The 26,851-nt window shown below is 45.4% G+C and overlaps 1 protein-coding gene and 1 non-coding gene across 5 annotated transcripts in view; one reads left to right on the top strand and one right to left on the bottom strand.

Annotated features, from left to right (window-relative positions):
- The window catches only part of RIN2 (Ras and Rab interactor 2), a 208,920-nt gene that overhangs the window by 152,923 nt on the left and 29,146 nt on the right, over positions 1–26,851 (bottom strand). For 3 of the 4 annotated variants that reach the window (XM_043883054.1, XM_043883045.1, XM_043883053.1), the window contains one exon: positions 24,906–25,014. The gene's annotated coding sequence lies outside the window, so the exon portion shown is untranslated. Of the gene's footprint in view, positions 1–1,505; positions 1,527–24,905; positions 25,015–26,851 lie in introns of those variants that run through there. The other variant, XM_043883047.1, reaches the window with a different exon arrangement.
- Positions 14,807–14,879, top strand: TRNAG-UCC. Its single transcript has one exon. It is a non-coding gene; the product is annotated as a tRNA-Gly (tRNA).

Below are 26,851 nucleotides of genomic sequence, written 5' to 3'. Positions count from 1 at the left end.
TGAGAAGCCCTGTTTCAGACTGACGGCGCAGAATCTGTTTAAAAATAAGTTAGAGGTAACAACTAAAGTAACTTGATATTGAAAGAACAAAATAGCCTATCAAATGAGAAAAGATGTGCTTTTATTTTCAAGCTAAAAATCTCTGAAGATCTTTTGAATAAAAAAGAAAAAAAAGACCTAACTATGAGAAGGAAATGGCAACCCACTCCAGTATTCTTGCCTGGAGAATCCCATGGACAAAGGAGCCTGGTGGGCTATAGTCCATGGGGTCACAGTCAGACATGACTGAGTGACTAATACACACACGTTATTGTTACCCAGCTAAATAAAGTATTTTCTTTTTCTTGTCCCTCAACTCAAAATGCATTTCAGGTGCATCACAGAATCGGAAAAAAATGAGTAATAAGACTAGATGAAAGGACAGGCATTCATCCAGTTCATCTCTGGATGGGGAAGGTCATCAGCATACACCCCAATCCAAAAAATAAAAGATAAAAAAGAATCAAAAAGGAAAAGACTGATAAACTTAATTATATTTAAAGTAATTGAAGTATTTGTACATTAACCACATCATAAACACAATTAAAAGCCAAAGTAAAAGGGTGGTTTAATATTTGCCAGGAATTTGACAAGAAATAATATAAATACTTATATAATTAATTCAAATAAGTCAGTTAAAAAAAAAAAACTACTTAAATTTCCCAATGGTGAAATCAGCAAAAGTTATGAATGTAAAAATAAAAACCCATGACAAAACAGGATAGAAAAGATATGTGTTTAATCTGAAAATGTTGGAACTTCTTAGGAATAAAAATGCAAATAAAACTGACAGTGAAAGGCCATTTAACAGGATAGAAAAGATATGTGTTTAATCTGAAAATGTTGGAACTTCTTAGGTATAAAAATGCAAATAAAACTGACAGTGAAAGGCCATTTCTCACTTAAGAAATCAACCCAAATTATGAAGGACACAAAGCTCAAAGGTGTTGATTCCTCAGAGCCTTTATTTTCCCTTGAGGTGTTTTCATTTTCTTTGAACAATTCCCCATGTTTATTGAGTTAAATTCATTCCCAATTATCTCCTTTTCTGCTATTAAATGTAAAGGCTTTTAATCTAGCTCGACTCAGCCAGAGCTAGATTAAAACCCAGCACTGTAACTTGTGGTGTTAACATGTGTGTGTGTTCTCTGTTCTGTGTTACTTCACCTCGCTGAGACTCAGTTTCCACATCCATAAAATGGGGACAAATAAGACTTTAAGGGTAGTACCTGTACATGACAGGTGATAAGTGACACTAATAACAATGGTGAGACAGCCATGACAACCCTGTCTTGAAACCCTCTAATTCCTCTAAAATGAGTATCTATTGCTTTCACAATTATGAATCTGTTTTTATACTGTTGCTTTTGTTTTTATACTGATATGATTTATATACCTTAAAGTTGCACAAAAATCAACAAAAAATTTTTTGAGAGAAGGGGTTCAGGAAAATTACAGGATCTTACCTATAAATGAAAAATCAATTGCAGTGTTCAATTTTAGTAGCAGAAGAGAAACTCACTATCTTCTCTGATCGTAATAGCTATAAAAATTAAATAGAAAAGAATCATGTAATTCAATAAATATAAGAACCATTTAAAATTTGGTAACCTTAATGGAAAAATGAAGAAAGATCTAAATAATGGGGAGAGATATCACAGTCTTCTTGTTGGTAGTCTAGAAATACTCCAGATGACAACATTCCTTAACAGAGATTTAACATAATTCCAGTTAAAATACTAACATAACCTAAGGAATGAGGCTGAATTGAATCAGCTGTTTTTCTGAAGAACAAGCTGGTGATACACAATGAGAATAACAAATCTCTTCATAGTGTGATTTTTAACTTGCTGATTTGAGTGTTGAGGATAAATCCTGTTAGCTTTGGTGTGATACTATAAGGAAACTGTCAGTTACAAATTCACTCTAATTTTCTTTAACTGAAACTAGAATTTACCTGAAAAAAATGGGGAAGGAGGGGAAGAAATCTATTATGTTCAGCAGTATCATGGTGAGGCGTTAGATATGTTTATTCTTTTTTTCAAAATACCTATGGTTGAGTTTATTGTGATTTTTAAATTAGGTCTAATTGACATATGATAGTTTTAGTGGCTCAGATGGTGAAAAATCTGCCTGCAATGTGGGAGACCTGGGTTCAGTTCCTGGGTTGGGAAGATCCCCTGGAGGAGGGCATGGTAACCCACTTCAGTATTCTGGCCTGGAGAATTCCATGGACAGAGGAGTCTGGTGGGCTCTAGTCCATGGGGTCTCAAAGAGTCAGATACGACTGAGCAACTAACACTCAAGGATTCACTATTCACTTATATTGCAAAATGATCACAATAAGTCTAGTTAACATCCACCACCTTACATAGTCACAGAATTCTTTTCTTGTGGTGAGACCTTTTAAGACCTACTCTCTTAGCATCTTTCAAACCTGCAGTACAGTATCATTAACTATAGTCACTGCAGTACAACATCCCATAACTTATTTTATAACTGGATGTTCATATCTTTTGACTCTCTTCACCCACTTCCCACACCCCACACTCCACATCCAGCCTCTGGGAACCACCCAAAGGTGGCTTCCGAGTTCGGTTTTTGTTTTAATTTCTCTATGTGAGACAGTATAGTGCTTGTCTTTCTCTCTCTGACTTATTTCACTCAGCACAATATCCTCAAGTCCCCTCCATGTGGTTGGGAAGGCATTCACATTCATTCTTTAATCCACTTTGCCCAGTAGAGGATGGAGCGGGAGTGTGCCGAACGATGGCATCATAGGATGACATCACAGGAATAGGGAGTGGCCATGTTTCAACCCATGGTCTGTCCTGAACACGCTTGGTGCAGAGCGCAGATCTCCCTCTGGGTGTGCAGGGTGAGGGGGCGTGTCTGTCACCCCGGACAGCCATACAACCCAACCCAGGCCTGCTGGTTCCCGGCACGGTGCTCAGGCAGTGACCAGTGATTGGTAAGGGTCGCCCTCGGCTTCCATCACTGTGAGGACCACATGGGTGGTCCAGGAACCAGGCCAGTCAGGAGGCAGAGGGAGACGGGAAACCATTTCCTGTGGTTTCCGTGGGGAGATACGGGTGAGGAGGGTAGGTAGGCTGAGAATTGGCTACCTTGAGTAATTTCAGTGGGCTCTGGGAATGGGGGCTGTCGCTGGTGGTCCATCTACTTCCTGGCCCTTGGGTGGTCAGAGCTGGGAGAACAGTGGTCCAGAGTGGGAGAGGCCCATAGAGGAGGTGGTGGGGTTGTGGGCTCTGGATGGGTCAGTCTGCATTTCAAAGATGCTCTCACTGGGTGAGTGGTTTACTGTTTCTAGGATGTTACTCAATCCAGAGTCAGCAGGACCCCAGATATTAACACATCAGAATGCAGAAAATACAAGACACGGCTGACGCACAAGCAAGCCTGACCGTCCACGGCACTCTGAGAAGCCCAGGCAGCTTATTATCAGGAGGGCCCTGATCAATCCCCAGTCATGCTTCTGCTACCCACCTGCCTTTCCCCACATCCCCGGGGCCCTAGGCACCAGGTTTCTTACCTCAGTTAAGCAGGACTTCCAGGAAAGCCCAACCGTGCCCTCAAACATGATACACTACACCGGGATCTTTCCATAAGATCTGGCCCCACCTGAACCAACCACACATCCCCTCCAGCACTGCTCTTCTCCACGCCTTCTGTCTTCAAGGGGCAGGTCCTAAATACCAGAGCTCTCTATAGAAGTGTGGCAGCACAGCAGGTCTAGTGTAAGACCCCGAAGGAGAGCCACAGGGGAGGAGCCAGCTCTGCCTTTTAGCAGGTGTGCAATGTGGGTGGAAGTAATAATACAACCGACAAGGTTGTTGTGTGAATTAAACTGGATGAAGAGCGCCTGCACCACTGAGTTGTCGTCACCATCAGTTACAACCCCTAGATGCTGTCTTTCCAACTTATAACATTCAAGACCCAACCAGGAGCATCATCTTCTTAGAAATAAGAGGTTGCCAGAGACACCGGTCAGAATTCCAGCTCAGCTCTGTGACCTTTGCAAGTTACGACCCTCGGTTTCCTCATCTGTAAAACGAAGATAAAACCGGTTCTGCTCACAGGACAAAGGTGTTAGTCCAGGTCCTCTGAGATGAAGATATGCACACAGGATCCACTGTGCAAAGACTGTCTTAGAGGGGGAGGGAGTGTCTTAGAAGGAGTTTCCTGCTGTGGGGGGAGAGGAGGAGGAAGCAGGAGGTGGGGAGGGTCATCCAGCCAGGATGCAGGTCTCTTCCAGTGAAGCTGAGAGGGATGGAAGGGAGGGGAGAGGTACACCCTAGGATGCTGAGCAGCCCGAGGAAGGCTGGGGAGGCCCCAAGGGCTGATGGAAGCAGTGATGACCATCACCGGGGGTTCCTTGTCTCTCGGCAATGGGCCTGACTCAGCATCCCTGCTGGGTCAGCCAATGGCTGGGAGACCTGGTGACAGATTACAGAGCGCAGTGGTTGGCCCTGCGGTCAATCATGTCCCCTTTGGCTGGAAATCTGCAAGTCACCTTCTCATGGCCACACAAGTGTAAGGATGAAATGGATCAAAACAAGATGGAGAGAAGGATAAATATGTGATAAAATAAGTATTGTAGAACGTTCATGGTAGAATCTGGGCTTCCCTGATGGTGCAGTGTTAAAGAACCTTCTGCCCATGAAGGAGATGCAATAGACACAGGTTCAATCCCTGGGTTGGGAAGATCCCCTAGAGGCGGAAATAGCAAGCTGCTCTAGTACTCTTGTGGGTTGGAAAATCCCACGGACAGAGGATCCTGGTGGGCTACAGCTGAGCAGCCAAGAACATGCACAATGATAGAATCTAGGTAGTGTGTATATGGGGGCCCACTGAAAAATTCTTTTGACTTTGTTTGATTTTTTATTATAAAATAGTGGAAAAATAAGTATGCATAACCTTCCTAGGAAGGGCAGACTGGGAACCTTTTATGAATTTATTTCAAAGATAAGGTCAAGCCCATCTGGTATTGAAGATCATATCAGTATAATTTCGCTGATGTTTTGAATTCGTTATTTATTCAGCAAACATTTATTGAACACGTACCGTGAACTTGTATATACAGATGATGTTCCAGGGAGGATAAAGAAATATAAGAGCTTTATCCTGCAGATGTTACAGTAGATAAAACAAATACATAAAGAAAGTTAAACAACAGACAACATTTTATGTCATATCATCCAGGGCATACATTTTTAAATGTGTTTATTGGTTCTATTGTACAAACACCATGTCTGACAGTTGATAATTAATAATAATAGTAGCAGTCACTTACACAAAGCTCCCCACATGCACGGACTTGTTCCAAAGGCTCCAACATCTGAATGTCTGTCTCAAGACTCATGTTGAAAATTTAATGCCCAAGGTGGTAGAGTTAGGAGGTAGAGCCCTTGGGAGGTGATCAGTTCATAAAAGCAGAGACCCCATGAGTGAAATTAGTGCCCTTTGCAAAAAGGCCTCACAGAGCCCTCTAGTCCCTCCCACCGTATGAGGACAGGACAGAAATCTGCAACCAGGAAGACCCTCACCCATCCACGCTGCCCTGATCCGAGACTGCCAGCCTCTACAGTTGTGAACAGTAAATTCCTGTTGTTTGTCGCCCACCCAGTCCCTGGCATTTAGATGCGGCAGCTTAAAGGGACTGACAGCTCACTACGCTCCATCCTTTAAAAAATAAGTCCCCTCCCGAAGTGGACACCTGTCCTCCATGGATGCCCCAGAACTCTAACCATACTCCTCACATCAATAACATCTTACAGAATAAAGGCAGTTTTTCCAACAGAGAATGAAAAAAATAAAACATCCAAACCCTCATTTCCTGGCTTCCATGCTGCTGGGCTAGTTATGTGACTTGGGTTCTGCCAAGCAGACGGGCTCCTGCAAGGCTTTGCCGGGAACAGAAGGATGTGGAAAAAGAGGCAGGATCCAGAACGGGGCAGAGCAGGTGTGGCCTGAGGGTCAGTGGGGGAAGGGTCCCCTGACTCACCAGCTTCCTGACCCTTGGCGGGCTGACTCTGATGTGTCCTTCAGGGAGTCAACTGGGAAGCCCAACCCACTTCTGAATCCATCCTAGGTTTCTGAGAACTCTGCTCCTCAACATGGCTTCCTGCATCAACCAGCTAGGGGTGATGAAGTGCATGCATCTAAAAACCTGACTGCTATATTTCCTGATGGAAAACAGTGGAAAGGGAACTATGACCTCTTTTGGACCCAATCTATTTTGTTCCACCTTGTCTAGCATGCCTTTTGTTCTGCAGTCCTACCCAACCAATCCCCATCTCATGCCCCAGAACTCCGGGTCTCCAGACCTGTTTACCTACTCTTCCTTCTTCCTAGTGGGTCAGGCATGATGTTGTCTGCCTATATGCTCTTCCTAACCCTCTCTCCAGTGCTGCTTCTCAAACTCTGATGGGTAATTTCAACAACCCTTAGCATTCATGGACCTCCCATGTGCAGACATAACTATTCTGCATTGGAAGGACTAACACTGAAGCTGAAGCTCCAATACTTTGGCCATCTGATGTGAAGAGCTGACTCATTGGAAAAGATCCTGTTGCTGGGAAAGACTGAAGGCAGCAGGAGAAGGGACGGCAGAGAACTAGATGGTTGTATGGCATCACTGACTGAACAAACGTAAGTTTGAGCAAACTCCAGGAGATAATGAAGGACAGGGAAGCCTGGTCTGCTGCAGTCCATGAGGTCACAATAGCCTGACATGACTAAGGGACTGAACAACAAACCCAGATAATCTTGAAATTTTGCGGAGGCACAAATCTAAATCACGAATGCACCAAGGTTGGTCAATTGCCTTGGTTTTTCTCTTCCTTCCACTCTAATACCCGTCAGTGCTCACACTGGCCAAACCCAGCACAGACCCAGTTAGCAAAGGGAGCCTGAAGCAATGTAGCTGGTTGGGCCAGTCTAGTTGCCAACACAGTAGAATTAGGGAAAAGCAAAACCGGATCCAGGGCCGTGGAGGATATGACAACTCAGCAAAAGCTTACAGAAGGCAGGGGGACCACAGAAACGAGGCTCTAGTTAGATTTCGACAAAGGGAGATGCCGTGTACCATGGTCTGTTCATAAGGAGTAGGTTTTTGTTTGGTTGGTTTGGAGAATCAGTAAGCTGTTGCTGTAAGTCAATAACAAATAACTCTAAATGCATGTCTACCCCAGTTCTCATGTAGGGAAAAAAATGGGGATGAACAGAGAAAAGTGATAGCAGGACATCTCAGCCACTGCCAAATGCTGGAAATGAGTGAGTACCACTGCTACAGAAATCAGGAAGAAACATCGAAGACATAACTGGTGGGGATTCAACCATGCCCACACATTCTCATATAGTGTCACTATGATCAAAACTTTGCATGACACGCCCTTGGCCTACTCGATGACAGATCCAGGCCTCAGAAGGTTGAGAAAGCAGTGGGAGGGGCCACTAGTCTTGACTTATTTCCAATTAACGAGGAGGAAGTGATGGGAGAAGTGGAAGTGATGGGTATCGAGAGAAGATGCTCACGTCATCTTTAAGCTCATGGCAGCCAGGAATGAGAAACCCAGTCCAGCTGAGAATCTGTAGTTCATGAGCAGAGATCTCAAAATGCTGAAAGGTGAGTTGACATCTAAAAAAAAAATATGCCCTCCTTCTCAATTAAGGTGAGCATTCTTGAAAACAGGGCCTGACACCACAAACACAACTAAATAATTAGCAGAGACATAGAAGAATCACAGCAAGCCGATGTGACTGCACAGACAACTCTGAAGTGAACTCAGAGCTAGAAGGGACAAGCTAAGAGGAAAGGTTCTAAGTGAGGCAGAGACAGATGTAAATGAATGACGTCTATAAACCTAAACCCCAAGAAAGGGTGTCTTGCAAACAGAGCTAAAGAAAACCATCAAATAATTTTTTAAAGGTTCTTTTTTGAAACAAGAGATGGTTGACCAGCAGCAGAACAAAAGAAAAACACACCTATTCAACTCCTGTCCACTGGAGTGTTTAATACCCATGATGTGCGCTTAGCTGCTCAGTCGTGTCTGATTCTTTGTGTGACCCCATGGACTGTAGCCCTCCAGGCACCTCTGTCCATGGGGATTCTCCAGGCAAGAATACTGGGGTGGGTTGCCATGCCCTCCTCCAGGGGATCTTCCAAACCCAGGGTTTGAATCCAGGTCTCCTGCCCTGCAAGAGGATTCTTTAACAGCTGAGCTACCAGAGAAACCCTAATACCCATGATACGAACAAATAAATAAGACTTTGGGACTTGGAGGAGGAGACCAGCATTAACAAGGAGCACGGGATCCTCAGGGTCACAGCGCAGCTGTAAGAGGTTGTCTGGGTGTTCCACTGGCACTTCCATTTCCCAGCCTGGAGGGAGCAGGTGCCAGGCTGTGATTAAAACTAAAACGCACATGAGATGATTTGTGGTCATCGTCCAGCATTCACAGGGAACTGAAGAGGTGCTGGGGCAAGGCTGGTATAATGTGGGCCCTGGTTTCAAGACCAGAGAAGGAAGTTGGCTCTTTCCTCTAAGATGTGGACTTTGGGGCCATCTTGTGCATGACTCTAACTGGGATTACTGGCAAAATGGTCTTTCTTTGGGCAAAAGTGCTCATCCCCAGGGTCAGCTTGATTTCCAAAGACAAGGTCTGTCACTCAGAGACACTCACTATGTTTTTGGCAGGGCTATTAGACTAGGAAATTAGTAAAATAGATAAAATAAAAAATGAACCTGTTAGTCATGGATCTGAATTTCAAAAAAGGAGCTGACAAATAATGACACCCTTTTAGCAAGATAGAACATTGTGCATAAGAGGATGACAAAACAATAGTTATGTGTCCACACACCCAGAGTCCCGGTTGATAAATCGCTATCACACAGGAGCAGACCCCACATTTCTTTCCATGACTGTTCTGTTCAGGATGTTTACTAAAAAGTTAAACTAGAATAAGGATTGCATCAAAGTTAAGCTTAAAGTAGAGAGAAGTGGTAAATCTTGTAAGCCAGTGTTTTCTAAACCTCAATCTTGAGAGAAATGCCTTAGTAATTCTTACCACTGTGTACACACAGATTTAAGGATTTTCTTTGATTCATTTTAAACTTACACTTATTTTTTTTAAAAAAGAAGCTATGTATTTGATGTGTTAATTATATTTTATACTATAAATTAGGTTCATAAGAATTAAACAATGAAGTGAAAGTATAAAAATGCTCATCTGAGAACCACTGAAAAATCTTCTGGGCTGTCTCTACCGGTATCTGTAATATGCTTTGGAAAAAATGGAACCAGATGACATCACTGAAATACAAAATACAACTCAACTGGCTGAGACCACAGCTCACAAAATGATGTTTGGGAAAAATCAATGTGAACTCCTGTGAGCAGGGGGACAGAATGCATTACCGGAGAGCTTGCTAGAGAAGACAACCGCGGGCACACGAGAGAGGGACTCCAGGTTGAACCGACTCTTTGTGCAAGATGGCACAAGTGCCCGAATCCCCAGTGCACGTGGCTCATGTAAGCCATTTCCACGGCTTTCCAGGTGGTGCTGGTGGTAAAGAACACGCCTGCCAATGCAGGAGACCTAAGAGACACAGGTTTGATCCCTAGCTTGGGAAGACCCCTTGGAGGAGGGCATGGCAACCCACTCCAGTATTCTTGCCTGGAGAATCCCATGGACAGAGGAGCCTGGTGGGCCACAGTCCATGAGGTCACAAAGAGGCAGATGTGACTTTGCACGCCCGCAGAAGCCATTTCTTTACTGCAGCAAGTCCTGCTCCATGAGTCCCCAGCTCTCACAGAGAACATGGCGCTCAGTTCAGTGGGCACCTCTGCGGGGATTCTGCCACATCAGACGAGGTGAGGAGAGAAACCAGGAGGTGAGAGAACAGAAGCCTGGCCCCACAAGGATGAGCTGACTGCCTGAGAAGGGTTTCCCAGAGAAGCCTGGGAAGCGGAGAAGGATGCGGCAGGTGGGCCATCTTCTTACAAATAGGTTCGACCTACAGGGCTCAGCCTAGGAAGACCATCGGATGATCCGAGCTGTCCTGGAAGGCCCAGAGCCAACTGCTAGAAGGTCAATCATAGGCTTCTCAAGCATTTGGAGATGAGAACGGCTTAGTCCTGAACCAGATTCCCCAGAAGTAGAGCCCGGGATGGGGATTCAGGTGCACACGGCTGGCTGGGAGTGTCTTGGGGGTGAGGAAGGCAGAGGGGAAAGGACAGAGAGCCCAGCAAGCCTGTGCCCGTGGTTACGTCTGGCCGTGGCCTGACCCCACAGGCAGCTCTATAACATGAATGGAACGATATTTATCCCACTGGAGGCAGGACCTGTCTTCTATACCCACATCTGCCGGTCGATGACCGGCCTTTCCTGCAGGGTCTGTCCTCCTAAGTATCATCGAGAACAAGTCTCCAGAGAAAGGGGCCACTGAGAGGCCATGAGAACCCGAGGCCCACCCCAGCCTGCGGGGAGACCTTGGTGGTTTAGGAGGATGGTCACTACATGGTTGTTTGCACCTGGAAATGATTGATGGGACCTGAGTTTTTGTAACTGATGTCTGAGTTCACTTTTAAAAAACCGTAAAAGGCCATTTTCCCTTCTTCTTGGCTCCTACTGTGTCCCTGACAGCCAGAACTTGCAAAAATCTCTCTTCCTGAGATCCTAAGAGGCTCCTGTAATTGTTACCAAGTCCAGCAGGGATGATCCAGGTTTTAGGGAGCCTGAGGCTTATTCTATTTGGGAAGCCTCTGCTATGGGAAATAACACAAAATTACTAATGCAGGGAATTCCTGACAGTCCAGTAGTTAGGACTCAGCATTTTCACTTCCATGGACTGGGGTTCAATCTCTGGTCGGGGAACTAAGATCCTGCAATTCTGAAACTTGGCCAAAAAAAAAAAAAAAAAATGCTACCCTATGCCCCCAGACATTCACATGATTACTGTTAAAATTGAGATCTGCGACCAGCACGATGGTGACAGAAGTTAAAGGTGTAAAGTCTTCTGAGAAAGACCAGGATGGCTCTACAAAGACGGCAGCCTCAGAGTTGAGCCTGGAAGGATGAGTAGGAAGTGGAAGGGATTCCAGGCAGAGAGAAGAGCATGAGGAACACCCTTCAGAAGCAAGGGGTGAGCAAGTGCTTTGGAGAGACCACAAATCCAATTTTTTAAAAATTGGAATATAGTTGCTTTACAATGTTGTGTTAGTTTTTGCCATACAGCAAAGTGAATCAGTTAAACATATACAAATATACTGTCTTTAGATTCTTCTCTCTCTTTTTTTTTTTTTGGCCATGTTATGCAGCATGTGGGATCTTAGCTCTCTAACCAAGGATTGAACCTAGGCACCCTCCAAGGAATGCAGTTTTAACCAGTGGACCACCAGGGAAGTCCTTATAAATTCAGTCTATTGCTAGAGCACCAAGGGTTCTATGGAAGGGGAACTGGCTTTGCACAGAACAGACCATCTTATAGGCCATGCCAGCTAATGAGGATTTGACCATCTGGGTGAAGATGAGACACCACTGAATACCTCTGAGCATAGGTGACATTTCCAGGGGGCCACCCAGGCTGGGAGGTGGGAGGCTGATCCATGCATACAAAGGGCGGGGCATATGGGTGAGATTCTATTTAAAGGGTCAAGACTTGATACCTGTGGGAGGTGGGTAGAAAAAAGGGAGTCCCAGGTAAGTTTCAGGTTTAATGTGCAAGAAACTTGGGTAGAAGGTGGTACAATTCACCAATATACAGCATCCAGAAAAACAGCAGGTATAGTTGGAGAAATGAAACAGATGAATTTTAGCGCAGTTAAATTTGAAGAGGCTGTGGGTGTAGGTGACCAAGAGAGCTGGATATGACTCTGGAGCTTGGCCACATGGTCAAGGCTGGAGAGACAGTGTTGGCATAGGCAGGATGACCAACAGATGGCAAGGAGGAAATCTGAAGTTAAGCCTGAGGACTCCTCTCAAGCATCTGCAGCCATGTTCTGGGACCAGCTCACAGCAGGTCCAATTAGTTCTCTAAATTAAGTCCCGCAAAACAGCTAAAATATGAAATAAAGAAAAGGCTAAAGAGAACAAACATTATGGAAATCACATTGACACCAACTGCTGTCCTTTCCTGTATGAAGCATGAGTGACAAAATAATCACAGCTGAACATTCATGCCTACACTGTTAGTGGAATTGTAAGTTCACTATGGAGAACAGCATGCGTTCCTTAAAACATTAAAAATAGAGCTACCATATGATCCAGCAATTCCATTACTGGGCACCTATCTAGACAAAACTCTAATTTGAAAAGATACTGGTACCTCTACATTCATAGCAGTACTATTCATAGCAGTCAAGACATGGAAGGAATGTAAGTGTCTGCTGACAGAGCAGTGGATAAAGAAGACATGGTACATATGTACAATGCAATATTACTCAGCCATTAAAAAAATGAATTAACACCATTGCAGCAACACGGATGGACCTAAAGATTATCATACTAAGGGAAGTAAGTCAGAGAAAGATTGAAGAGTCATGTCTAAATCACTTTCTGGCCAGGGCTCAGGCTAGCTAGTGGTTTATGATGTTAATAACAAGTAGGGCTTCTAGACTTGTCACAAGTCACACCTGAGGGAGCTGCTGGCCGATGGGAGCTGACAGCTCACTGAACATGTGGACAGCAGGTATCGGGCACCTCCTCTCTCCCTGACACTGCAGACATTGATACCAGCTGTGGTGCCATTTCCCAGTGGGGTCCGCAGCACCCTCCTCCACACAGCATCCTGCCCACCAGGTAGAGCGGCCCTACTCTGATTCCACCGGTGAAGAAGGTGAGACCCAGAAGCTGCTACCTATCCACCAGCGTCAGAGCCGGGCTAGCACATGGCTCTCCTGATTGCCTCACCCACACGCTAACAATTTCTAACCAAGCAGGAGGGTTACCGTGTTCTGGATTCTCCAGGCTCCAGATCATCAACAGGACAGACAAAAGCCGAATCTCCAGACGAGAGCTCCGTCGTCCCAGGGAGACAGAGCTGGTGATCCTTCTCACTGCGAAGGTTAAGGACTTGCACTTCCTGTACGTTCATCTAATATTTGCTCAGGTTTTCTGTTTGTGTGACCCAGTTCTGACCACAGGGCCACCACACCCAGCCCTCACCTGGGAGCACTGTTAGGGCTTGGCCTTTCTGCCTCCTGCCACATATGCTAACAGACTGAAAGAAACAATCAGGTGCAAACACAGCTCCCCAAAGCCACCTGGGGCTCAGACCAGAACATGATCTTCCGATACTTTCTTCAGGTTATCAAACTGCTTAACCATGGGTCCCTGCTCTTCCGTTGCTCTACTCTCTTAAACTTGAAGAGGCTTCACTCAGAACAGAAAAATTGAAGAGTTCTCCCAACTGTAAAGGTCACAGCCATAACACCCTTAGGTCAGGCTGTATTAAGTAGGGACTGGTGGTCACGGCTGTCAATCAATGTTGCTAAATGTAAGTTGAAACCTTGCAACAATTACTGATATAATTAAGGCATGACCTTGGGAATGTCTTTATAAGTCTGGCCGATGAAGAAAAATCCTTGGCCTTGAAATTTTCTGAAATTAGACTAAGTGAATTTGATAAAAAAACATGTTGGACATAAATAAATCTGTTCCAAGTTTTTCAAAATTGCATCCATATATTAAGATTCAGCCCATCCACAGACACTACACATGTGCCCCAGGGATGGGGCCCTGATCAAATCTGATGTCTGTTTCCTCAGGGCAGAGGGCACCTGAAAAGCTTCTGAACCAAATGAGACCTCTGTCTTTCTAATCTGCCTGTGTGCTGTATTGTAGAGATGAATCCAAGGAGTGTGACAGGCCATACAGACCCCCCCAAACTGAGGCCTTATTCCTTCCCCAAAGGAAGATGGTGCAGCAGTTTTCATCTTTCTCCTAAACGCATGGCTGTTGGAGCTAATACCAACCATGGCATGCAAGGTGCCTGGCTGGGCTGTGACTAATCCATTTCCCAGAGGACCTGGTGGTGTGCTGAACTCGGGAGGAAGTGGATGGCTATGAATCAGTGTCCAGGAGTGGAAAATACAATGTGATTCACATTAACTAAAGGAAAAGGTTGAGGGAGAAAAAACAACCAGAAATTAAAACCACACGCACTCATGCATCAGCAAATGCCACACTGAGCATGTCACTGTGACTTCTGCTTTTTAAAAGTCCAAGGAAGAAAAAAAAAAAGGCAAATTTCAAAACAAAGCCTAATAAAACTAGTTACAGCAAAACTGAACTAGTACAGTGCATAATGTGGTTATATAAAGACGAATGAGTTCTTTTTAGTGAAGTCGGTACTTGTTGTAAGAAAATAAGAAGCCAATACAATATTTGTCAATCTCAAATAGTCCTTTACATGCCTTCATTTACTTTTGTTGAATAGTAGAAAACTTTTAATATTAACTTAAGCTCAAAGTGCACTTGTTCTTTGTAGTGAGAATTCTTGCCTCATTTAAGCCTCCTCTCAAGTAGCATCATTTAATTTTCCAATAATGAGGGATCTAGAAATGTAAAATGAAGGGGTGACAGTGGGGCTCCTTAGAATCCAATCAACAAGGAAGTGAAAAATAAACAAACAAGAAACCTCAAAGCCACTGGGATCAATCACATTGAAACAACGGGAATCACTGGGAACACAGAGACATAGAGCTCAGACTTAAAGTAAAAGCAATTAAGTATCCACATGAGGACTTCCCTGGTGGTCCTGTGGTTAGGACTCTGCACTTCCACTGCAGAGGCCGTGGGTTCAATCCCTGGTCAGGGAACTAAGATCCTGCATGCCATAAGGGATGGCCAAAAAAAAAAAAAAAAAAACCTCCCCAAACAAAACACTGAAGTTGTAAAAATAGAATTATAACATGACTAGAAAATATGTATTAAAAATGTATTATATATAAGAATCTATGTGGGCACAGATTATGAGTTTCTTTATTGGTGCTACATGGATAATTACAAATTCAAATGGGTTATTAAGAAAACCTGAACAAGCTTGTGCATGTAGGCTCAGCCATGTCCGACTCTTTGCAACCTCATGGACCCCGCCACGCTCCTCTGTCCACGGGGTTCTCCAGGCAAGAACAAGAGTGAGTTGCCATGTCCTTTTCCAGTGACCAAACCTGCAAGCCATCAAATGAAGTTACTATTTGGATAGGATTTGATTTATTCCCTAGTGGATTTTAAAGTCAGGCTAGACCAGAAATGGAGTGAATGACTTGACCGTGTAGGGCGGAAGGTTTTGGGTGGATGTGTTGGGTGGGAGTGTTGTGTGACCTAATGAGTTTCTTGAACAGCTGTAATAATCAGTGGAGATGTTAGGAAATAAAGTGTCACAGTTTTTGGAAAGTGGCACCAATCAGTGAAAAGGCAAAGTCAGTTGTGTGGAAGCAGTGGGGAAGAAAAGAGAAGGAGGGAAGGAGAGAGGGCGGCGTGCTCACCACCCCACTCCCATTGTACACGTCTGCGTGTTCCAGGGAGCTGAGCTCCAGGCAGAGTCTGGGTGAGGGCTGAAAATGTTTTATTTTTGGCTAACTTTCCTAAGTCTGGGAGTCTTCTTGGGTTGAGCTAACCCAATGACTGCAATCTGCACTGTATGATCTGTTGTGTGAGCTCCTTAAACAAACATCCGTAGCTCCCTTTGCCAGTGAAAACAAAGCAATATTAGAAACAGCATTTGGGGCTCAGATGGTTCAGTCTCTGCATCCTGCATTTAATGCTACTATTTTCTATTCTGACCAACGTAGCAAAATGTGTAATTTACCAAGACTTGAAGAGAGCACTCATCATTCCAAGTTACGCATCAGAAAGGCATTTTATAAACATGTCTGGTTTCCCATAATTTATTGATCATATATTTCCAAACATCAAACTTTCTAAAACATGCAGAACTGCATCACAGATAATAAAGACTAGGTATTATTTTCCAGTTGATTTTTTTTTCAGTATTTTTGGTTATAAAGTTATGATACAATGAATCATATGGACATTCAAATCTAATGCTTTTGGTAAGTTTGGAATAACTTTTTTTTTTGCCAAAAAGAGCAATACAAATTTGTTATAGAAAAATTAGAAAACAAATTACTAAAATAAATTGCTTAAAACTATCATTTTCTTTGTTAATCCTCTGTAGTACATCCTTCCAGAAGCTTTATGAATGCATCTGTCTCTACTTCCTTACTGGATTTTATTTCATTTTGTAATGCTTATTATAACTTGCTATCTACTGTGTATTTATTTGTTCAATTATTTATTGTCTGTTTCTCCCACTTCTATGCATCTGTTCCTTCCTTTTAAGAGAATAGACAACTTCTTGGGGGAAAGCACTTTGCCCCTTTTGTTCACTACTAACTGCTCCCCCACCCCTAGACTCAAATAGTGCTTGATACCTATTTGGAGTTATAAAGGCTTAGTGAATGAATGAAACAATGAACAGTTGATGCTCACTAACTATTTGGAAAATTGAAAGCCGTAAGTACAAGCCAACCCGGCCGACATCAAGGAGATAGCAATTAGGTGAGAAGGTCTTCCTTCTCCCTCTCATCATCCTGATTCCCTCTGCTGTTGACTAAATCAACCCATTAATTCTTGTTTGAACTCAGTATATATAGCTGCAGGCATGGATTTGGTTCACGTTCACAATGTGAGAAGTTACAGAGAGACGGGAAGCAGAGGCGAGTCTACAATCAGGTCAGTGTCAGAGGGCAAGAGCAGGGGCCCACTGGACACGGTGAGTCTGGGCTCTCAGTGCCAGAATGGGGATCATCCAGCCCTCCCAACCCTCTAGATCTGCCATGCGACCGGCCCGCCAGGGGCCTCCTGACCGTACCCAGAGTGGAAGGCTGAGGGGGTGGAGAAACTTGTGCCCTAATGTAAGAAAGAGAGATACTAATAAGCTTTTTCATGCTTTTCTTTATGCAACATCTGGACACATTTTAATCACCAATTTCCCATTCACAGAGAAAAAGCGGTCAAGGAAGTATGCCTTCACTTAATAAAGAGCCACTGTGTCGTGACCAGACAACTTTTTCTGGCAAAAAAAATCAAAGTCTGATCTTGCCCTTCCCTTTGATACTTTTAGCAAGCACGTCCATGCTGTGAGACGATTCCTGGATACACCATCCTGATGGGGTGTGGGGGCTAGCCTTTTTTTAACTTTTTATTTGGACATAATTTCAAACTTCCAGAAAACGTGGCAGGAGTCCAGAACCCTTACTAATTAATAGGGAGACAAAAGGACCCAAAATAAACATAAGGAAAGATCAGAAGAGACACAATGCCAAGAAGGTAAGCCAATAGCTAATAAGCACATGAAAAGATGCTCGACATCTTTAGTGAAGAGGAAATGCTAAATCCACAGTAAGACGAGAGAACACATCTACCAGAATGGCGAACAACAATAAAGATGACCACATCAACTGTGAGAATGGAAATTAGTCTCCCATTGTTGGTGGGAATGCAGTAAAATGGAGCAGCCTCTCTGGAAAACAGGTCTGCAGTTTCTTAAAGAACCAAACACTCATCCTATGACCTGTAAACTTCACTTGTAAGTACCTACCCAAGGAAAATAAAAATCTATGTCCACATAAAGGCTTGTATATGGATGTTCATAGTAGCATTATTCTAGAAATGGAACTGAAACCAATCCAAATGTCTATCAACTGTAGAGTGGATAAACAAAACATGATATGTCCAATCAATGAAACACTATTCCACAGTAAAAAGGAAACAAATTATGGGCATGCTACAGTCACGGATGACTGAGTGACAGCAGCTAGACACCACGTCCGAGTCCATTTGCCTGACATTTCTAGAAAAATGTCAAAGTTTACTCAAACGCCCATACCTATACACTTAAAATGGGTTAATTTTATGATATATAAATTAAATCCCAATAAACTAATTCTGGGCTTCCCTGGTGGCTCAGTGGTAAAGAATCCGTCTGCAATGCAGGAGATGCAGGTTCGATTCCTGGGTAGAGAAGATCTCCTGGAGAAGGAAATGGCAACCCACTCCAGTTTTCTTGCTTGAAGAATTCCATGGACAGAGGAGCCTGGTGGGCTACAGTCCAAGAGGTTGCAAACAGTCAGACACAATTGAGCGACTAAGCAACAACATCAAAGCTATTTTTATAAAGGGGAATATATTCTAAAGATTGCTCTGTATTGTGCTTTTTCTCTACTCAGAACTATAACTTGAAGATGGTTTCATATCATCACCATAGTTCTACCTTTTTTGAAAAAGTGAAAATGTTAGTCGCTCAGTCATGTCTGACTCTATGTGATCCCATGGACTGTAGCCCACCAGGCTCCCCTGTCCCTGGAATTCTCCAGGCAAGAATACTGGAGTGGGTAGCCATTCTTCAGAGGATCTTTCAAACCTGGGCCTCTTACATTGCAGGCAGATTCTTTACTGGTTGAGTCACCAGGATGCTCTCTACCTTTATAAGTGGTTGTCTAATGTTTCATTGTATGACTGTGATGAAGTTTAAATAAATAAACAGCCATGGACACACACACACACACACACACACACACACACACACACACATGCTCTCCTTTCCGCATTCTGTCCTAAGGTCTCAGAGGGATTTTGCTTCCAATGTGCTCAGATTTAAAAGCTACAAGACCCCCTCCTTCCATTCCCCAAACTGCCTGGCACCCCCATGTCAGATGCAAAGGTACCTCACCCACGTCCCCTTATCACTTGCCCTCCCATACATGCCACTTTTTGACTTGAAAAAAGTCAACATTACTTTTGTTTTGATTTTTTTTTTTTTATTTTCTTTTTTAAATCACAAATTACCTACTCCAAAATATCCATCCTCTGGTACCCATGGCTCTCTTTGATCTAAGCACAAACAGTAGGAGCATGTCTGGGTAGGCCAGAAGACCAAGGAGCTATCGCCTTGCAATAATCCGTGGCAATGATGAGTGGGAGTTGGTGGATGAATGCCCCATGTACTCACTCCCTGGGAGAAGTAATTCGAGGGGAGATCAATGCCACCTCCCAGAGCTCCTGGGCAGGCTGGACCCCAGCTGCCCACAGTGGTCAGGTGCTTGTGAACACAACTGCTCCCCTTTGCATCTCACGTCTCCTCTCCCCCTGTATCCTTCCCGCCAGAAGGATGGTAGTGGTACTTTCTGCCTGATCCTTGTGATTCATGAAGATGGAAATCAGCCATAAAGTCCACAAGCATGTCGACAGCATTCATAATTTGCATGCTGGCATGAATGAGTTAATTAGAAAGCTCTGTTGGGCCAAATAGGGTACCATCACGGTCTTACTTGAAATAGGGTACCACCATGAAGACACCAGAGTACAGTCTTGCTTGCTTGGCCAACATGCAAACACAGTATGAATAACTTACGAGTGTTTGGAAACACATTTAATCGTTCGAGGCTTAGGTTTCTGCCGCAGACCTCCACTACGGGGCCAAGAACACAACTGTCAAGCCACCCTTAGCAGATGCTTTATGACTTAGAACTCACAAAAAGCATCAGATGGCAAGTCTTTTCCATGCTCACTTGGAAAAAGCCCTGTAAATTTATGGCTGCTAATTCCAACCAACATAAAAGCGTCGCCTCCTCTCCTTCCAGCTTCAACTGTCTTCATGCCAGATGGGAGAGCCAAGGACCCAAGAGGCAAAGAAATGACATTTTCACCAAACTCAGAGCACTCTCTCCAACTGTAGGAAAGTATACACTTTAGTGTAATTGACAATTTAGTCATCCCACCGGCTGCTCTTATTTCATTCTGACGCACTTGAGCAACTGGTATGTGCTGATGCCAAGTAAAACCATTTCAGGCCGCTGCCGGTGGGGTAGTGCTTGTCACTGAGGGAGCTCAACAACCCCAGACACCTCCTGAGTCCAGGAGGAGCAACGCTGAGATACCAGAAGGGGCAGCAATCGCCCACAAAGGACTGAGCTCCCAGAAGTTTCTGGAACCCGGGGCTATGTAGCTTCTAATGACTACATCATATGGCTTCCCCGATGGCTCAGTGGTAAAGAATCCACCTGCCAATACAGAAGATGAAGGGTTGCTCCCTGGGCGGGAAAGATCCCCCGGAGAAGGAAATGGCAACCCACTCCAGAATTCTTGCCTGGAGAATCCCATGGACAGAGGAGCCTGGTGGGCTACAGTCCACGGGGTCACCAAGAGGCAGACACGACCTAGGGACTAAGCAGGAACACACAGAATATCACCAAAGACTCGCAGGTTTGCCCAGAGTTAGAACAAAACTGCCACTGGAAAAAGCCTTTACATTGCAGCTTGTCTTTGCCCAATTTGACAGAAGCAGAGGCAGCATAAGAGAGGGACTTCTGGGTTCTGACCAAGGCCAAGGCCAAGGCCAACAGTAGATCCCCACCCTCCCACCCAGCACAGGCGGAGTTCACCACTCAGCCTCTTGACTTGGGCATGGCTATGTGACTTGTGTTATCAATACGATCACACAGGAGCACCAGTGAAGAAGTCTCTGCATTTCCACCTGCACCCCCGCCTCTCTCATGGTCATGAGAAGAGCTGCTCTTGGGCTGCCAATGCCCTCAAGCCTAGATTTAGAATGAAGTCAGGCAGAACAGGCTTGAGCCCAGACCTGAGCGAAAGACCTTGCTGGATCAGGTTGGAAGCAGTGGTCCAGTCGAGCCCAGCCTGGATCAGCCACTCCCCCTCAACCCTCCCCACGAGGTCAGCAGAGTTACCCAGCTGAGTCCACCCTAGATCAGACAGGCCAACCTTTACGGAGTGTGTTGCATAAACCCTTATTATGGGCTTCCTTGGTGGCTCAGATGGTAAAAAATCCACCTGCAATACGGAGACCTGGGTTTGATCCCTGGGTGGAGAAGATCCCCTGGAGGAGGGCAACCCACTCCAGTGTTCTTGCCTAGAGAATCCCATGAACAGAGGAGCCTGGCAGGCTACAGTTCAGTTCAGTTCAGTTGCTCAGTCCTGATTCTTTGCGACCCCATGGACTGTAGCAGGCCAGGCTTCCCTGTCCATCAGCAACTGCCAGAGTCTACTCAATGAGCCTACTCAAAGGGTTACAAAGATCCGACATGACTGAACGACTAAGCACACAGCCTTGTTTCCACTGTATCTGAAGGCAGTTTGTTGCACCAGACAAACTAATGCAGAGAACAGAGGGAAGTCTAGGAAGCCAGGGGTCCTGCTTGATACATTCTCCTTCCTCCCTTCCCTGGACAAATGGGGCAACTTACAGGATATAATTGTGATGATCACACTTGCTTCAAAAGGTCCCCACGATTTCTCTAGGAACACCCCAACTTCTGTGTCCCTGATTGGGACAATTCCTAGATGTTCCCTACATGGTCTGTCACAGGTTCCACGCAGGACTGATCCCTGGTTACCCACAGCAGTCCCCTGCTCAGGGCCTCCCCACTTCCCCGCCACACCCCTCACTCCCTCACTCTGCCTCCGTGCATCAATGCCCACAGAAACACTTGCACTGACTGTCCCGTGGTTAAGATTCTGAGCTCCCAAGGCAGGAGACATGGGTTTGACCCCTGGTCAGGGAACTAGATCCCACATATCTCAGCTAAGAGTTCGCATGCTGCAACTAAGAACCAGCACAGCCAAATAAATAAAATAAATGCTTTTTAAAAAAATCACTCCTGAAGAACTGAGATTTTGTATTTTTAAAAAAAGATACAGTTGCACATGAATGCTCAACTCTAACACATGGCTCACTTTACAAACAACGGGAAGCACTTGAATGTGCCAGGCATCATAACACACAGGCGACTTCACCTCTCTGTGCCTCAGCTTCCTCATCTGTAAAATGGGGTCAAACCACTGCTCACCAGGGCTGCTGTGAGAAAAGAATGTGTAACACACCTCAAACAAGACCTGGCTTGTGGAAAACCTTCAATAAACGTTACTATTTTGAAGCAAGAATTGCTTCTACTTGGACTTTCCTTGTGGCTCAGCTGATAAAGAATCCGCCTGCAATGCAGGAGACCTGGGTTCGACCCCTGGGTTGGGAAGATCCCTTGGAGAAGGGAAAGGCTACCTCTAGTATTCTGGCCTGGACTATACAGTCCATGGGGTTGCAAAGAGTCGGACAGGACTGAGCAACTTTCACTTTGCTTCTCCTTATTACCAACAGGCTTCCAAGCTGCATACTCCTATTGGATGGAATGGGTAGGATGGAGGAAAAGAAAGCCAGAAAAAAGAGGATGAAGAACAAGGAATATCTTCCATCCTCATGAAAGTGAAAATGTTAGCTGCTCAGTCGTGACCGATTCTTTGAGACCGCATGGACTGTAGCCTCACAAGGTTCCTCTGTCCATGGGATCTTCCAGGCAAGAACACTGGAGTGGGTTGCTATTTTCTTCTCCAGGGGATCTTCCTGACCCAGGAATCGAACCCAGGTCTCCTGTATTGCAGGCAGATTCTTTACTGTCTGAGCCACTTGGGGGTTAGATGAGTTCCTCCCCATGAACCCACTTTAAATTCTTCAGCCAGCTGATGGCAGCACTAGCCTTTAACTAAACGTGAGCAGGGCCAGCAGCAGGCATCCTCCATGGATTATACTTGGTTCAGGACATTCTGCTTACTGAGAACCAGAGGCGGAACAAGAAGGGTGTCTAGGCGAAGCCACAAGGCCACCGATGCCATGAGCAAAGGCTGACGGAGAGGAGAGCACACACAACAGGTCACATTTCAACATTCATACCGAAGCCAGTTCTCCAGTGCTGCACATCTGAAAATACTTTCCACTTGAATAACAACCCACAGAGAAATAGTAACGCAGAGCCCCGCCGGTTCCTGTTATTGTTTAGTTTACTGTTGCATCTTGTGGAAGCCGTTTATTTATATAAGTGAGACCCAAAGATGTTTCATCTCACAGGAAAAACAAAGGAAGTGACAGAGAAACCTTGACCTCAAAAGACAACCCTTTAGCCCCAAGATAAGACTTCAGTGTTTATACCTGGAATTTTGCACTTCCTTATGTTACCATCTTCCTTCTCAAGAAAATTCATACTTCCTGCTCTTTGCTGTTGATTTAGCTTACATTTATTCACTGTCTGCTACAGATTAGAGCCTGTGCTAAAAAAAAAAAAATGAAGAACGGGAGACACAGATTAGGCTCTGGTCTCATGGAGTCTGAAGTCAAACATGGGCAACATAGAAATGTGAATATCACTCCACATGCTATGAATCTCATGTAACATGAGCAGAGACCATGAATCTAAGCTCTTGAGGGGGTGGTGGTGGGAGAAGCAGGCAGCCTCCTGAGAGGACTGTATGTTTAAGGCAGGACCCCAGGGTTGAGCTAAGGGCTTCCCAGGTGGTGCAATAGTAAAGAATCTGCCTTCCAGATCAGGAGCCACAAGAGACACAGGTTTGACCCCTGGGTGGGGAAGATCCCCTGAAGGAGCAACTGGCAACCCACTCCAGCATTCTTGCCTGGAAAATGCCATGGACAGAGGAGCCTGGTGGGCTATACAGTCCATGGTATTTCAAAGAGTCAGACACGACTCAGCAATTGATCATGAGCAACGAGTTTAGCTAGGATTCAAATTAAGGAAACAGAGTCACAGGAAACTATGTACGTAAATCTAGTTCTCCAAAGCTGTGTTTGCTGGTCCGCCTGCTTCAAATGGTCTGCCTTCTCTGAGCAGAGCTGTGTTTGAAGGGCAGCTCCTGGTCCAGAAGGAATGGGCACTGGGGTCAGAGTTCATCTCACAAGCTCGGCATCAAAGAGCCCTGGGTTCACATCCAGCTCGTCATCTGGCCTTGGGTGAGTCACTTCATCTGACTGGGCCTCCCTTCTCTTACTTGGAAATCTGTGTAATGACATCTGCCTTAAACAGTGCTGCAGTGGGTTTAAATGAGATGCTCAAAGCAGTGAGTTTACACTGTCCTGAATCTGCTGCGGGGTCAGGGATTGGAGGGGACAGTTCACTTTGTCCCAGTTCCACCTGGCAGCAGTGGGTGGAGGAATGGAGGCTGGAGCCACCTGAAGTCTCCCTCACATATCAGTGGGGCCTGGGGGGTGGCTACTGACTAGGAAACCCCCCCCCCACCCCCCCACACACACGGGGCCGGGGCTGCCTCACAACACAGTGGCTGGTCTCACCGGCAAGCCTACCCTGAGCCTGAAAGCCAGCCGGGAGCCACGCTGGTGTTGCTGCTCTTGGCTTCGGAACGACTCAGTGTCACCTCTGCCACCTTTTCTGTGAGTCCCCCGCACCCCAGTTTCCAGAAAGGGGAAAGCAGACTTCCCAGATTGAGGGGACCCAGGGAAACTGTGATCCCCCACAGTGACCTACACAGATGTCCCTCTGATGTTCAATCCCTTTTGTACAGAGATCTACGATTCCATGAAAAAAAAATAGATGAAAAGTGGGGATGGGAAGAGAGGCAAGTGGGGAATGTACCTGAAAGAGGAAAAAGGCTTTTACGTTGGGATGGGGCCACCATCAGGACCGTCTGCTCTCAGTAATCAACCAGCTTCAATGTTCTCATCTCTGAGATGAGAACGAAATGAATTAACCCATTAAAGGGCCGAGTCTGCCACACAGTTGGAGCTCTGTTACTCTGAGCACTTACAGTGAGCTGTCCTGACCTTGGTTTGGCCCTGCTGCTACTGCATCATGACAGGATCCCTTGGGTACCTGAAAATAGGTAAGCATCCTCCCTGACTCTTTCGGAGAGAGGTACCATCCACAGCAGTGCACCACACTAGAGCGCACAAGGTCCCCACGCACAGAAGAATTTGGAAAAGAGAATCCAGGGCCTCGGGGTACGAGGCTTTAGTTGTCACTTACCCTTCACACCAGCATCTCAGTCCAGCCTCCACCTGCTCAGCATCCTGAAAGGGCTTGAACGGGTATCTTCCCCAGCAGAAGGTCAGAAGTCCGCAGGTCCCTTCTTCATCTGCAATACACAGAGTTGGCCATTTAGTGTCTTGTATGCATTTCTTAAATGCCACAGGGCTTCCCAGGTAGCTCCGTGGTAAAGAATCCGCCTGCCAATGCAGGAGACACGGTTCAATTCCTGATCTAGGAAGGTCCCATGTGCTGCCGCGCAAATAAGGCCATGCGCTGCAACGACTGAGCCGGTGCTCTCGAGCCTGGGAGCTGCAATTACTGAAGCCCACGAGCCCTGGAGCCCTAGCTCAGCAACAAGAGAATCATGGCAATGAGACACCTCCATATCAAAACCAGAGAAAAGCCCGAACAGCAACAAAGACCTAGTGGAGCCAAAAACAAACATATAAAATTTTTTTAAATGCCACAAAAATCACCCAGGGACTTGCCCATCACCTGGCTGGGAGGGGTTGCTGAGAGCTGAGGTACAGCCATCCTCAGTGTCTGGGGAGCGGGGTGGATCCAGGACCTGCAGATACCAAAACCCACCATGCCTAAGTCCCTTATTAAAAGGGTGCAGTAGTAGGTGAATGAAAGTGGCCCCATATTCTGTATCCACAGATTCAACTAGCCGTAGACCCAAATTTTGCAAAACTGAATCCAAGGACGTGGAGGGCAGGTTCACAGGATGGAGGGCAGACTGTGTGGCTAAGAGCCTTTCCCTCCTGTTTTGATCCCCTTTCCCACCTCCTGGTCAGGTTATGAACAGGGGACTTCCCTTACCAGAATGTTGTTTATATCCCTATGCTGATGCTCAGATTTCTAAAACTCCAAATAGTCTTCTGTGGTAAAAAATAAAAGTAACTATTAACAAGGATTCTGTCTTCTTCATCAATCAAGTGACAATTTGTTCCTTCACCCCTTGCATTACATCCGTTCCAACAATTTAAAGAGTCCTGCAATCTGCAAGGGTAGGATTTGGAGATGAAACTAAGTGCAAAATGAAATTCTCAAATGACCCCGTATCTTTTTTGTCCTGTCAACACCCTAGCCTTTACAGAATTATGTAAGTCCATGAATGCAGTTGTCTTGCTTACAAACAAACAGAAAACAAAACGCAAACACCAAATCAAGGCTCAAGTTTCCTTTAGCAAAAGCTAAACATCCACAGACAAACGGATAGGTAAAGAAGGTGTGGGCTGTGGCCCACCAGGCTCCTCTGTCCATGGGATTTTCCAGGCAGGAACACTGGAGTGGGTTGCCATTGCCTTCTCCAGGAGATCTTCCCAACCCAGGGATCAAACCCTGGTCTCCTGCATTCCTAACATATCCTTTACCATCTGAGCTACCAGGGAAGTCATGGTTGTGGTACAGACAGACAATGGAATATTCAGTTCGGTCGCTCAGTCGTGTCCGACTCTTTGTGACCCCATGAATCGTAGCACGCCAGGCCTCCCTATCCATCACCAACTCCCAGAGTTTACTCAAACTCATGTCCATCGAGTCGGTGATGCCATCCAACCATCTCATCTTCTGTTGTCCCCTTCTTCTCCTGCCGCCAATCCCTCCCAGCATCCGGGTCTTTTTCAATGAGTCAGCTCTTCGCATGAGGTGGCCAAAGTATTGGAGTTTCAGCTTCAGCATCAGTCCTTCCAATGAACACCCAGGACTGATCTCCTTCAGGATGGACTGGTTGGATCTCCTTGCAGTCCAAGGGACTCTCAAGATCTTCTCCAACACCACAGTTCAAAAGCATCAATTCTTCTGCACTCAGCTTTCTTCACAGTCCAACTCTCGCATCCATACATGACCACTGGAAAAACCATACCTTTGACTAGACGGACCTTTGTTGGCAAAGTAATGTCTCTGCTTTTTAGTATGCTATCTAGGTTGGTCATAACTTT

The sequence above is a fragment of the Cervus elaphus genome, chromosome 23 (genome assembly GCF_910594005.1).
Source record: "Cervus elaphus chromosome 23, mCerEla1.1, whole genome shotgun sequence".
In the NCBI taxonomy this organism is placed as follows: Eukaryota; Metazoa; Chordata; class Mammalia; order Artiodactyla; family Cervidae; genus Cervus; species Cervus elaphus.
The sequence above is the reverse complement of the archived record's forward strand: the minus strand, read 5'-3'. Positions and strand labels throughout refer to the sequence as shown.